Below are 11,358 nucleotides of genomic sequence, written 5' to 3'. Positions count from 1 at the left end.
AAAAGCTAATCTGGCTTTACAGTTATATTCCATTAAATTTTTATCACCAAACCCACAAAGAGAAAAGGTCTTAAAAAGGCCTCCTGTGGAGAAAGTCTTATCTTTGTGGACCAGGGATTCATTTAACTCTGAGCTTAAATTCAAATGATTTTGGTGAAGGATATGGTGACCAGTAATAAGGGGTCATCTTTTCTATTCAGCTGCAACACTTTCATGTAGGTTAAACAGATTACAGCACACTGGTATGGTGCCCTGCCCCTGGCAGCACAAACTTGGCTGTCTGTGGATTCAAAGAGAGACAGAAAGGGGGATTTAATTTAATGCAGGAAGACGGCCATTCTGTCAGTTCTTTGTAATCCTCATGCTCCTTAACTCATGGGTTGTAATCGGGCTGCAGCAACAACCTCGCCAAGCACTCTGTAAATACTGAAGCTTCTGTATTTTGGTGGTGGGTAAAGTTAAGACAGAGGAAGAGCCTGTTCGCTGCCCAAATGTTGTTCATCACAGTGATTCAACAACTGCCCTTCCACTCTATCCAAAGACACTGATGGTGCATTCAGGCTCAGTCTGTGATCTGTGGCACATGCATACTCAAAACACCCAATGAAACCAGACTACACATGACAAGGGTATAGACAGACGAGAACTTGGGTCTGATAATTGAGTTAAGTTTACTCCAATTAAAGACCTTAATGCAGCCACACAGTCAGTATTGAATGTCTGGTCACAAGTCATCCATGCATCTTGTTATTAAATATTTGCTTCCACAAGCTTGGCAAAATAGTAGTTATTCATAGGACAACTTAATGAACTGCAGCTGGCAAGCTGACTGCTACCACAGCAGCCACCTGAGATGTGCTAGTGCTGGTCAGTCATCTACTTTATCTTGTCTCTATATTGTCATAGAGTCTTCCTTGGCATTTTGTTCTAAGGATTGCACATTTCATTCAGTAAATAGTTTCACTCTAGAGGGGATATTGACCTCTGAGGAAACAAGTTAATTAGCTGCTTCCTTCCAGGTAGCAAGCAACTCATCTCTCTCACTAACCGGACAAAAAAATTCACTCACAACTTTTGTGGAGCAGTTTATAATGCGACAGAGGAGGGTTAGGTAAAGGTGGACGGTGCATCACAGCTAGTGATTTCCATTTTATGTTCACTCAAAGGTCAAGACAGTTTGCTACTAAATGAGTGAAATTAATGAGTGAAATTAGATATTTGTACCACACTGCTGTTGTTTCATGCTGAAAACAGTTAAAAGATCTGGTCATGGAAAAGATGTACCAGCGCTGTATTACACTTAGAAAATATAGTTACTCTAACAAATTTGTTTTTTTACTCTAAAAAGATCAAGAAATGAATATATGTCATGGTCCACACAAAAAAATCTATTATTGTGTTCATGAGTCTAATGAGGCAAAACAGAAAAACTTGAAGGGAAGTCAATAACTCTGACCCTGTCAGTCTTTAAGAGACAGATTAACACAGACTAATATGTTCTCACTGACAGGGAAGTGCAAAAGTGAACACTAAGCATATTCCTCGACATATTTCAGCCTTGCATTGTGCCAGAGGGAGACTGGGAGAATTTCAGAGTGGGTTGTACCTACAAATCACAGAGATAGTGGGCGCAATAGTAAATCTTGTCGATAGAGACTTGAAAAATGTGACTCCATCTGCCCTGCAGTGGAATGCAGCGTTGTTTCCGATAAGAGTGAAGTCTCGCTGTAACGCCTGAACATGCCATGGGGGCAGAGGCCTTGGAACCACTGCTGATCTAATGATATGCTACACTTTTACTTTGCACATCTGCCAAAAGAGAGAGTGAGGGGGAGAGAGAGAGAGGGTGGTGAAGTGTGAAAGAGAAATCCCCAGTTTTGAAAAGAATTATTTATAATCATCACTGCAGCAAACACAAAGAATATTTCAGCCTAGAGTAAGATGTCTGTAGGCAGCAGAATTTACTGTAGCTTCAGACACTTCTCAAAAGAAGGTTTATTTTGGAGTTGATTTTGGATTCAGATCACATGAGCACTGCACTGAATCTCAAATGAAAATCTGGATGGGAACTTTGCCTGCCATTTATAGTCAAAAGTAATGAATTACAGAAATATGAATGAAATCTCTCTCTAATCTGGAATAACAATGAAAGAAAGGCCAGCAATGTGTGTCATGCGACCTATCTCAGCGTCACAGGTAATTGAGAGTTCAAGAATAATCTGGGGATAGCAGAGATTTTATAAACTTAGCTTACTGTGTTTGTGATAACATTCCCAAAAGCCTTGACACAATATCGCCCATGGTTCTAAAATCAGCCCGGAGCGATTGAAGGTAAATTGGTGTTTTTCTTTGGCCAGTGTAAAAGGCATCAGAGTTCGAGAGCAGCTCTCAGGATACTCAAAATGCAATTATATATGGCATGTTTGTAAAGGCTTGCAAACTGTTTTTGGTTCAGCAAGAAAATGCCTCTGTACTCACTGATTCAAGTTCTGTCCACGTGATGGTGTCTATGGCAGATGGAGGAGCTTGTGAGATGCAGTAGTGGGGAATGACAGAGATGGCAATCAGATGGCATTGTTGACCAAATATAGACAGATTGAATTAGAGGGCAGTAGACGTGGCTGTGTACTCAGAGCCAAGGACTTCAATTATTTCTTCATCTTTCCTTTTTTCTGCATGAATAAAGTTCATGCCCTGGGGGAAAAAAAACGTCTTGTAATGTGTTTTCATGAACTCTCTTAAAAGTCACATTACTTCTGTTAGCACTGTAAACCTGACATTAATGCTGGATGTATTCTTATCCCCTTAAGGATCTTTTTTTTCTGAGAGATGAAACCTGAAAGTATACCTGAGAGCAATGACTCATATTTAATTCATTTTTAGCTGATGATTTAAATGTGATAGCATGCTGTCAGTGACCGTGGGTACCTGTTGGAGCTGCTGTATCTTTTCTTTCATTTTTTGCCTTTGAAGAAAATTTAACAAACCACGGGTAAATAGAATGAAGTAGGAATAGAATTAATCAGTTACCCCTGATTGAGAGTATGCATCAAAGTTCATGCTGTTGGACTTGAGGTTTCTCATTGTCAGTTGACTCAGTGGAGTCACAATGCTACTCAAAATGTCAGGGTATACTTGAGACATTGTAGCTCATAGTGTTTCTCTTTGTCCCAAAAGAACACACTTTAAGGTGGATCCAAATAGAGAGGGGCAAAATGAGCTTGATGGTACAAACAGACACTTTCTAACCGTCTCTCCTCAGAGGCATTCATGCCGTCGTGCTCAGTTGTACACACAAAAAGTGTCAGAAAGGAAAGTTTGAAAAAGTAGTTCAAATCTGGCATTGTTTCAGATGCTGTTCAATGATCCAACAGACACTTTGTTTAAAGCATAGACAAAGTGCCTAAAGCCAATCTAAAGTCAATCTATCACACCCAAAATCCCCTATCTTTCCCCAGACATGACACATATTGCAAGATGTTTACTCATGCAGTTGCTGATAAATTGCTGTCACAAAGCACTTTCTTTATTTACCTCCAATTTTGTCAAACTGTCAGCTTTTGTGGCTTCTGTGGAAGACCCAAGCAAAAATAGAGCTATTATTTACATTTTTCCTGCCAGTCATCTCACAGTCATGAGTTTAACCAAAACACTGTGGGTCTGCTTGCTGCCGATTTGTTTCCTGTTGATATGCACACTATAAGCGCTCAGGATGGGGATCAGTGATGCTCGGCCAGCTGAAAGCAATAACCCCAGAGCGAGTGGAAAACATTGTAGGGACTGAATAATTTTGTGGCATAATCAGACCCAAAGGGAGTGTTGTTGATTATGTCAGCGCTGCTTATTTACTGACAAACACTGCTGAGTTGGAACTTTGTTAGGGGGACTTAAAGATTTATGAGAGACTACAGATCTTACACAAGCATATTTAACAGAAGAAGCATGTTCTATGAGCTGGTTGATTAGCAAGCAAAATTGGCAGCATGTCTAGAACTCTACACAGCTGGTGGCAGTTTAAGATCCAGTCCACTTTGTATGAACTAATCTTGGACCTGAAAACATTAAACCAGATAGCAGAGTTTTTCCTCTTGGTTTTCACTGTCCTGACCCAGGAATTAAGAGCCAGTATAACTGTGACCTGATCCTCACCACTCTAATAAAAGTCAAATATTATCAGGCTCTCAACAGAAGCTTGGCCCTGTGATCCTTTCCACTTCCCTGTTTACAGGTACATTGACCCTGCGCTGACCTAACAGACATTTGGTGTGTAACCCTAGTTCACCTCAGGCCTGGGGTCAAGAGGGCAAAAAGGAACAGATGGATCAAAGGTCAGCCTGTTGATTTCATGCTCTAATTTAGACTGCCTCACACACACACATTACTGGACACAGAGTAAACTTTAAAATTCCTTTTACTTAGGTCTTATACAATATCAAAGAATTACCTGTGACCCTTAGAAAAGTCATTATGCATGTAACTGTAGCTTACAACTGATTAAAACAATTAGGCCATCAAAGGTGCTGGGGCAAAGAACCCCTGAAGAGAAGCTAATATAAAACACTAGCTAGCTCTCATTTATCTGTGATATTGTTGGCTTTCCTCTGCAGACATGTGTTTGAAAGTATTTTGATCTGTGTAATAAAAGTGATTAAAAAAAAAAAAAGTTTTACAGACTTAAATCACAGAATTCGCCGCCCACTTAGTTGTGTTTAAGATGAGATACATGTGGTCAAATCATTCAGGAGTGAAAGAAGGGTAAATACTGAGTATATCTGGTGTATATCATTATGATATACATTTCTGAGACATTCAGGAACCTTTCTTGAGATCAAGCAGCAATAGATGGCACAAGGCCAATCACTTGTATTCCGCAACACAGACTACTTATTTTAGATTATGTTCAGGACAAAAAAAATAAAAGGAACGATGCTTTCATTGTACTTTCTGTTATCTGTAGCTATGCTCTTTTTAAACATTTTGGCATATATCACTTCAATGTTTACTTTTTGATGTTATACAAGGTTTGGGCTTTTATCAGGTTGTGCATTGAACTAGGAAGAGGGAAATTTGAACATAACAAATAATAACAAATTTTCTGAATTCATTAATGATACCATGGACAATAAAGTCTTATGCTGGATTTATAGGTGGAGTCATGCTGTGGCTATGGAGCCTGTGCACATACTGTAGCTGCCATAAGCTACAGTGGCTGTAGCTAACATGCACCGCCTCAAGGTTAGCTACATGTTGGGGCTCAACTGACTGTCCCCTGGGGAAATGAATAAGAGCAAAAAATCAAGCAAAGCACAGCAGAGAGATACCATCACATTTGAACCAGATCTGAGCAGATCTCCACAGACTTAACCACCCAGAGGCTTGCAGCCTCCCACTTTGGCCCACCCTGGACACTTCCTGTTGGGACACTCCTCTTCGTTAGTTGTGGGGAATGCTGGATCTCAGTGGAGTCTGGCAGAGTTGTTCTTACCATTAGGCAGCCTTGTTTGGTGTGATTGTGGCAAAGCTTGAAGGAATGGAAGTGGATCTGATGTTATCAAAGATCCTGGTTGGTTGGAGGTGTGTGTGGGGGGGGGGGGGGGGGGGGGGGAGGTGTCTGGAACTTAGGCAGCAGCCCTCTGTCTAATGACCCTCTGTCAGCTGGTAATTGTTGCCTTGGCTTATGCTCAAGCCTTTGTGCGTTCCAGGAGCCAGCAGTCATGATCAAAGTTGTTCTTAACCTAGCAATACCTTAATCCCCTTAGTAATAAACAAGGCTCGGTGACAGAGGCCGCTTTGGTTTCACTGTGGATTAAAGCGGCCCTCCAAAGCCCCAGTTTCTTTTATTGATATCCTGCATTGTGCCTTTAGCTAGACAGAACACTAGAACTAAGGATTAACTTTCTTGGCCTAGTCAGCAATCAAGTCCCACCTGGACCTGAGCCATGTTGGCAATGTCAGTTTGCCACTCAGGTCCTAATGACTAGTGATGGATACTCTGGTCAGTGGAGAGACTTCTCAGCTTTACACAGAATCCCTCTCATTGACAAGATGAATGGAGCTATTCTTCATATCATCTGAGACATAATAGGACACATCTTACCTGAGTGGGATTACAGATCAAGGCTCATGGGATCTCATAAGAACTTTAACAAGGCATTGAGCCATTCCACAGATTCCACTGATACCTGGAGGGGAATGGTATGGCAATGTAAAACAAAGGTACAGTATATACAAAGGTGTCCCCAGTGAAAAGCAGTTTGCTAGGCTTTGATCCGCACCTCTTTTTTCAAGACACACTAGTGCTTTTTGATTGCTTAAGATAAACAGATTTGAGTCAGAAATGTTGCCTTGTGACTTCTAATTTAAGAAGAATTATTAGTAAAATGACAAATGCAGTGATCTATAGAGGAGCAGTGCTGATTTTGAAAATGGCACTGCCTGCCAGAAAGTGTTCTTGATAATGAGGTTCAATCTGTCTAAGACTAATTTGCCTGGCACTTTCATAGGCAGCTGAAAACACACAGTCAACATCATACAGCATGGTTTCAGGCTTGCAACAGCACTATATCAGATCTGCATGCCAGCATGTTAGCTTAACTGCTGAACTAGAAGCAACATCCAGTGGTTTCACTGATGTTCAAAATGACTTCCATCTAAAAAAAAAAAAAAAGAAAAGTTTTTGGGGCATTTTATCCCTTTCTTTGAGAGGTTGCAGGAGCTCCAAGGAGAGAGCTGGGGACTGACATGCAACAAAGGTCCCATCTGGACTCAGATTGGAAACTTTGCAGCTCTTGATTAGTGTCTTAAGCCAAAAGAACAGCCCAGTTATTTCAGTCTCTGTATTTGTGTCATTAGTTTGGACCAGAATTGTTGGGTTATGATCAAGCGGTGAACTTTTCTTGTGACTGAGCTAAAGGCTTTGTCCAGTTTCAACTTTTACCTAGTTTTTCAAACTTTTTCCAGTAATCTGATCAATTACACTGAACAATTTTCCAATAAATCAATGGGCAGTCCGACCATTAACCTAAACCTGAAGAAGGCCATTATCACTGCTTCAAGACTTCTTGCTTGGCTGCCAGTTTGTGATGCAGTCATGTGTTACAGAAGTGCAGAGTTACACATGTGCAGGTCTCATTGCACAGAGTGTCAGTATGTTCAGAACTCCTTCTCGCTCTTCATGCCGTCTGGTGCCCTCAGCAGAGTGACATAACCTTCAACTACTTGAGCAGAGCTGCTTATTGGACAGTGAAGGACTAGTTGTACTGCAGCTCCCATATGGAAATATTTGTAACAAAGTGAATGAAGGACAGAGCATCGCTGGCTCGCAACATTCACATTCATTCAAACCTTTTTATTTATAAATAAAATTTGAAACTATTTCCTTCCTGAATTTGATTATCTGACTCTGTGAAAATACTCAACAATCACAAATCATTCAGTGTCTTTAAGGACACAAGCCTGTTTTCTGTAGAAGCCCAACAGACTTTCCTTTCACCAGTGTAAACATGTTATTGTGGCAGACAACACTTCAGCAAACACATGCTTGCTCGCTGACCGTCCAGCATGATTGACAGTGGTGGTGTGAGCACAGGCGCCAATATATGGCTCTGAATGTCACAGAAATATGCCACAATATTCTGAGTGTCGCCACAGTGTTTCTCTGTGGAATATGTGGTCTGTCTTTGTCCCATAAACCAAATTTGGCTATTGTAAACCTATTGCAAATCTCCCATGATACCTACTGTGCAGTTCTTCTGGTAAAGATTATAGATCATCAAACGATTTCAAAAGCTTTTATTTTTCAAGGAAGCATGTGAACAGCAGTCTGCAGTAATAGATGGAATGAGAGTGACAGATAGATGATATGTGAAGTGCACCATATGTATAGATAGACACACTGTAGACAGTGTGTGTCTCCATACCAGCCACAGCACTAGACACCTGTTTTCACTTACACAACATACTGGTATCCACTTACTTAAGCCAATAAACAGTTTGAGTGAATTATTGTACTGTAAAAAGTTTCTTTTCAGTGCATAAGAGCATAAATAGTTTTCAGCTTCTCTGATTGGAGTTTTTGCGTCAAAATCTTCATATATAAAGCCAAATGTGGACATACTGTGCATGTAATACAGAGAGAAAAAAAGCATAGTTCTTTTAAACTTGTACTGATATCACAGTGATAGTGACCATAGTACATATACTGCAAAACAAATCAAGCATAAGTGGATTAATCTGCAAAATAGTCTCTACCATCTCTCCGAAAATCTTTTGCAGCAAGAACAAAATACTTCTTGAAAGTAAAAAAACAAAAACATAATTCACAAAGTAAAAGCAATTGTACAGAACTTCATGTGGCAGCATTGTTTACATCCATTGATTTGTGCCGTGAGTAGTGTTCTTCTTTCATCTTGCTTGCCTCAAAGCGTGGACGGTCTCTACAGAGCCTGAAGTTCATGGTGGGTTTTGCCCCGAACTCTTGAGTCACACGAGCCTGCTGTCACAACCATCATCACTTCAGAACAAAAGGCGTAAACAGCAATCCTTTTGGTATATTTCTGTGTTTGAGTTCTTTATGATTTATTATCCAGCTGCCCTCAAATATGTTCCAACTTGGCAGCAACTTTTGCTGAGGATTAGCAGCAGCCGTGGCTAACAGGCAATTGAATATTTATATACTGCTGAGCAGCAGCAAACAAACCCCCTTTTGAGGGTCAGCAGTGTGAGCTGTGAAATCGCTCTATTTACATAACTCTTACAATATTTTCATGGTGAATGAATGCAAATTCTATCTCAATCATGACCTAGCTGAGGGGTTAAGTGGTGACAAAATGCATACGCATAAAGCACTGAGGGACAAGTCAAACAATCTGTTCTTTCTGCATAAAAGGCTTTGAAATAGGGGTGGTCACTCTCTGGCCAAAATGGCCTCGTGTGTCAGCTATGACCAATGAGGGCAGTGAGGGCCGCATGGTGTTTGCAAACAGTCGACAGGCTGAGCAGCCACAGAGCAGGGATCTTCCTCTGGTCCCTAACCTGAAGGTGTGCGTATTAACTTTGTCTGGCTAATCCTTATGCCATAGAGAATAGAGGAGGATTAAGACTTTAACCCCTTCAGAGAGAGAGTCCCATTCTGCAGCAGAAAGGGCCCTTGGCCAGCGTCTCTCTGTTGGAGTTCCTCGTGGACTCATTGTCCCGTCACGAAGGCCAGCTGTCAGTGTCCTTGGGATGACGAGATGAATGAGGAGCCCTTGAGCTGTGCGTCTGCTCCCTCTGTTTACTGAGGGGCCTCTTGCTGTGTAAATCACGACTTCAGGGCAGAACAGGGCTTTACGCTGGAAAAACTATCAAATGACTTTCTCATCTATGAATGAGTCTAAAACTTACGAGGCAGAATAATCAACTGATGTTAATTCGCTCCCCATTCCCCGTTCACTCTTACCGTGATGTCAACTGTCCCTCTTAGAATTGCACTTATGCTGACAGGTGACTAATCAGCAACATCCCATGTTTTGAGAGAAAAATAATCTCATATAAATTATGTTTTAATCAACATAATGAGGAAACCGTTTTAATGAACAAATCTTCATGTCACAAAATGTTCATACATACAAAATGTCCATACTTACATACAAAATGTCCAATGACAACATGTCATTTGTTTTTCCTATAGTTATCTGCTCTTGCAATGCAATATCCCCTCACAGGAAGTAAAGCATGATTAACCTCTTTTATGGCTGTAGTTAGACACTTTATTAAAGTTAGAATATACGGCCACCATCCACCTACCTACAAATTTGAGCAGAACAAAATGTAGAACCTCCTACACTCAAAAACAAGAATTTTTTATTTTAGTTCATAATTCCTCTTAAACTGATTCTTTTTAAACATGAAAAACTACTCTCCCCACCCCCAGCACATCAGATAAGTAGCCAAATTGTGTACAGACCCTTTTTAAATTCATCTAATCAGCTGTATTAGTGTTCTTTTTCAATTCTTGTTGCCAAGTACGAAATATCATAGCTATAACTCTGAAATTCACTCTGACCCAAAATTGCAACTTGGAGATAGTCACCCGGCTGCTCGTATCTATGGTTTGAATGGCATGAACACAGAACAAAGGGTAACAAGCCAAAAAGGCTGTCAAACACTGCTCTACATCCATACACTGTAACTGGAAATAATTTTAGTGCCTCATTAATAATTCACATTCTGGCAACCAGTCAAGTACTGACAGCTAAATAGAAATATCTAAATGTAGAAGATGACATGCAGAGGTAGACAGGATTAATTCACATGACTTGGAGCCGACTGATCTGTGTTGGTACACCTGCAGTGTTTATGAGGGAGTGGGGAGGGGAATGTTCAACAGTGTGTCCTCTCAGCTCAAACTGTAGGTGGTCTGGTCCTCACACCTGCCTCTGCATCCCAGGCCTGCCAGCCACACAGCTGCAGCGCAGCACTGTCACTCACTTAACACCATGTCTTAACAGCATTTCTGCATCACAGGTATTCTCCCCGCTGGGCTTATATGAAGTGGAACCTGCAGGGGCTACACTGAGTGATCAGTGATCAAAACACACTCGCTGATAAGGGTGCTGGGTCACCAAACAGAATCACTCCTCGAGGCTGCTTCAACTTCAGGCCAATCAGTGAAGCAACCAAGCTAATGTGTAATGTTTCACTTGACTGCTTTGCAATTGGTGGTCTCCCCTTCCCATTCCTCCTACATGTCTTGCTTGACGTTTCTCGCTGTTCCAGATCCATTGTGCCACCTGAGACCCCGCATGAGCCTGCATGATCAGACTTCTCATTGTCACTCTCTCAGGTTCAATGTGCGGCCAAGAAAATACCACCAACAGAGAGATTTGAGGATTTCTCACAAACAGATGTCCTGAGAAATCCCTCACGTAGGCTCTCGCCGTCACCCTACAATCATCCAAGGCCGTCAAAGCTCCCATTGATGGTGTAAGCTTGAGACAACAGTAAATCGTCTGGAATTGTGGTTGGCAGTAAGGGGAGTGTCTATTTCATGTAGTTGACTCAGCTCTTGCTAAGCGAGATGAGTGACAGGAGAGGAGGGTGGGTGGAAGGAGAGCCTAGGACCAGCTGTTTTCCTAATGGTTACCGCAAAGGTCTGAAGCCTGTGGATGATCCTTACCCATCCTGACCTGGAAGTCAGTTCTGCTGTCAACAGCTCTTGGGAATGAACATGTTCATCCCTTTCATCTTGAAGTCTCTGTGAGATTGGCAGCACCTTCTCATCCCGGCTTTGGTAAATCAGCAAGTGTTGCCCATGAGGCAAAGTAAGCTGATCCTGCATGTTACAAAGTCAGCTGAGTAAAAATGGAGATTTTTGTT

This window comes from Toxotes jaculatrix, chromosome 5, assembly GCF_017976425.1.
Source record: "Toxotes jaculatrix isolate fToxJac2 chromosome 5, fToxJac2.pri, whole genome shotgun sequence".
In the NCBI taxonomy this organism is placed as follows: domain Eukaryota; kingdom Metazoa; phylum Chordata; class Actinopteri; family Toxotidae; genus Toxotes; species Toxotes jaculatrix.
This window is presented reverse-complemented; position numbering follows the sequence as displayed.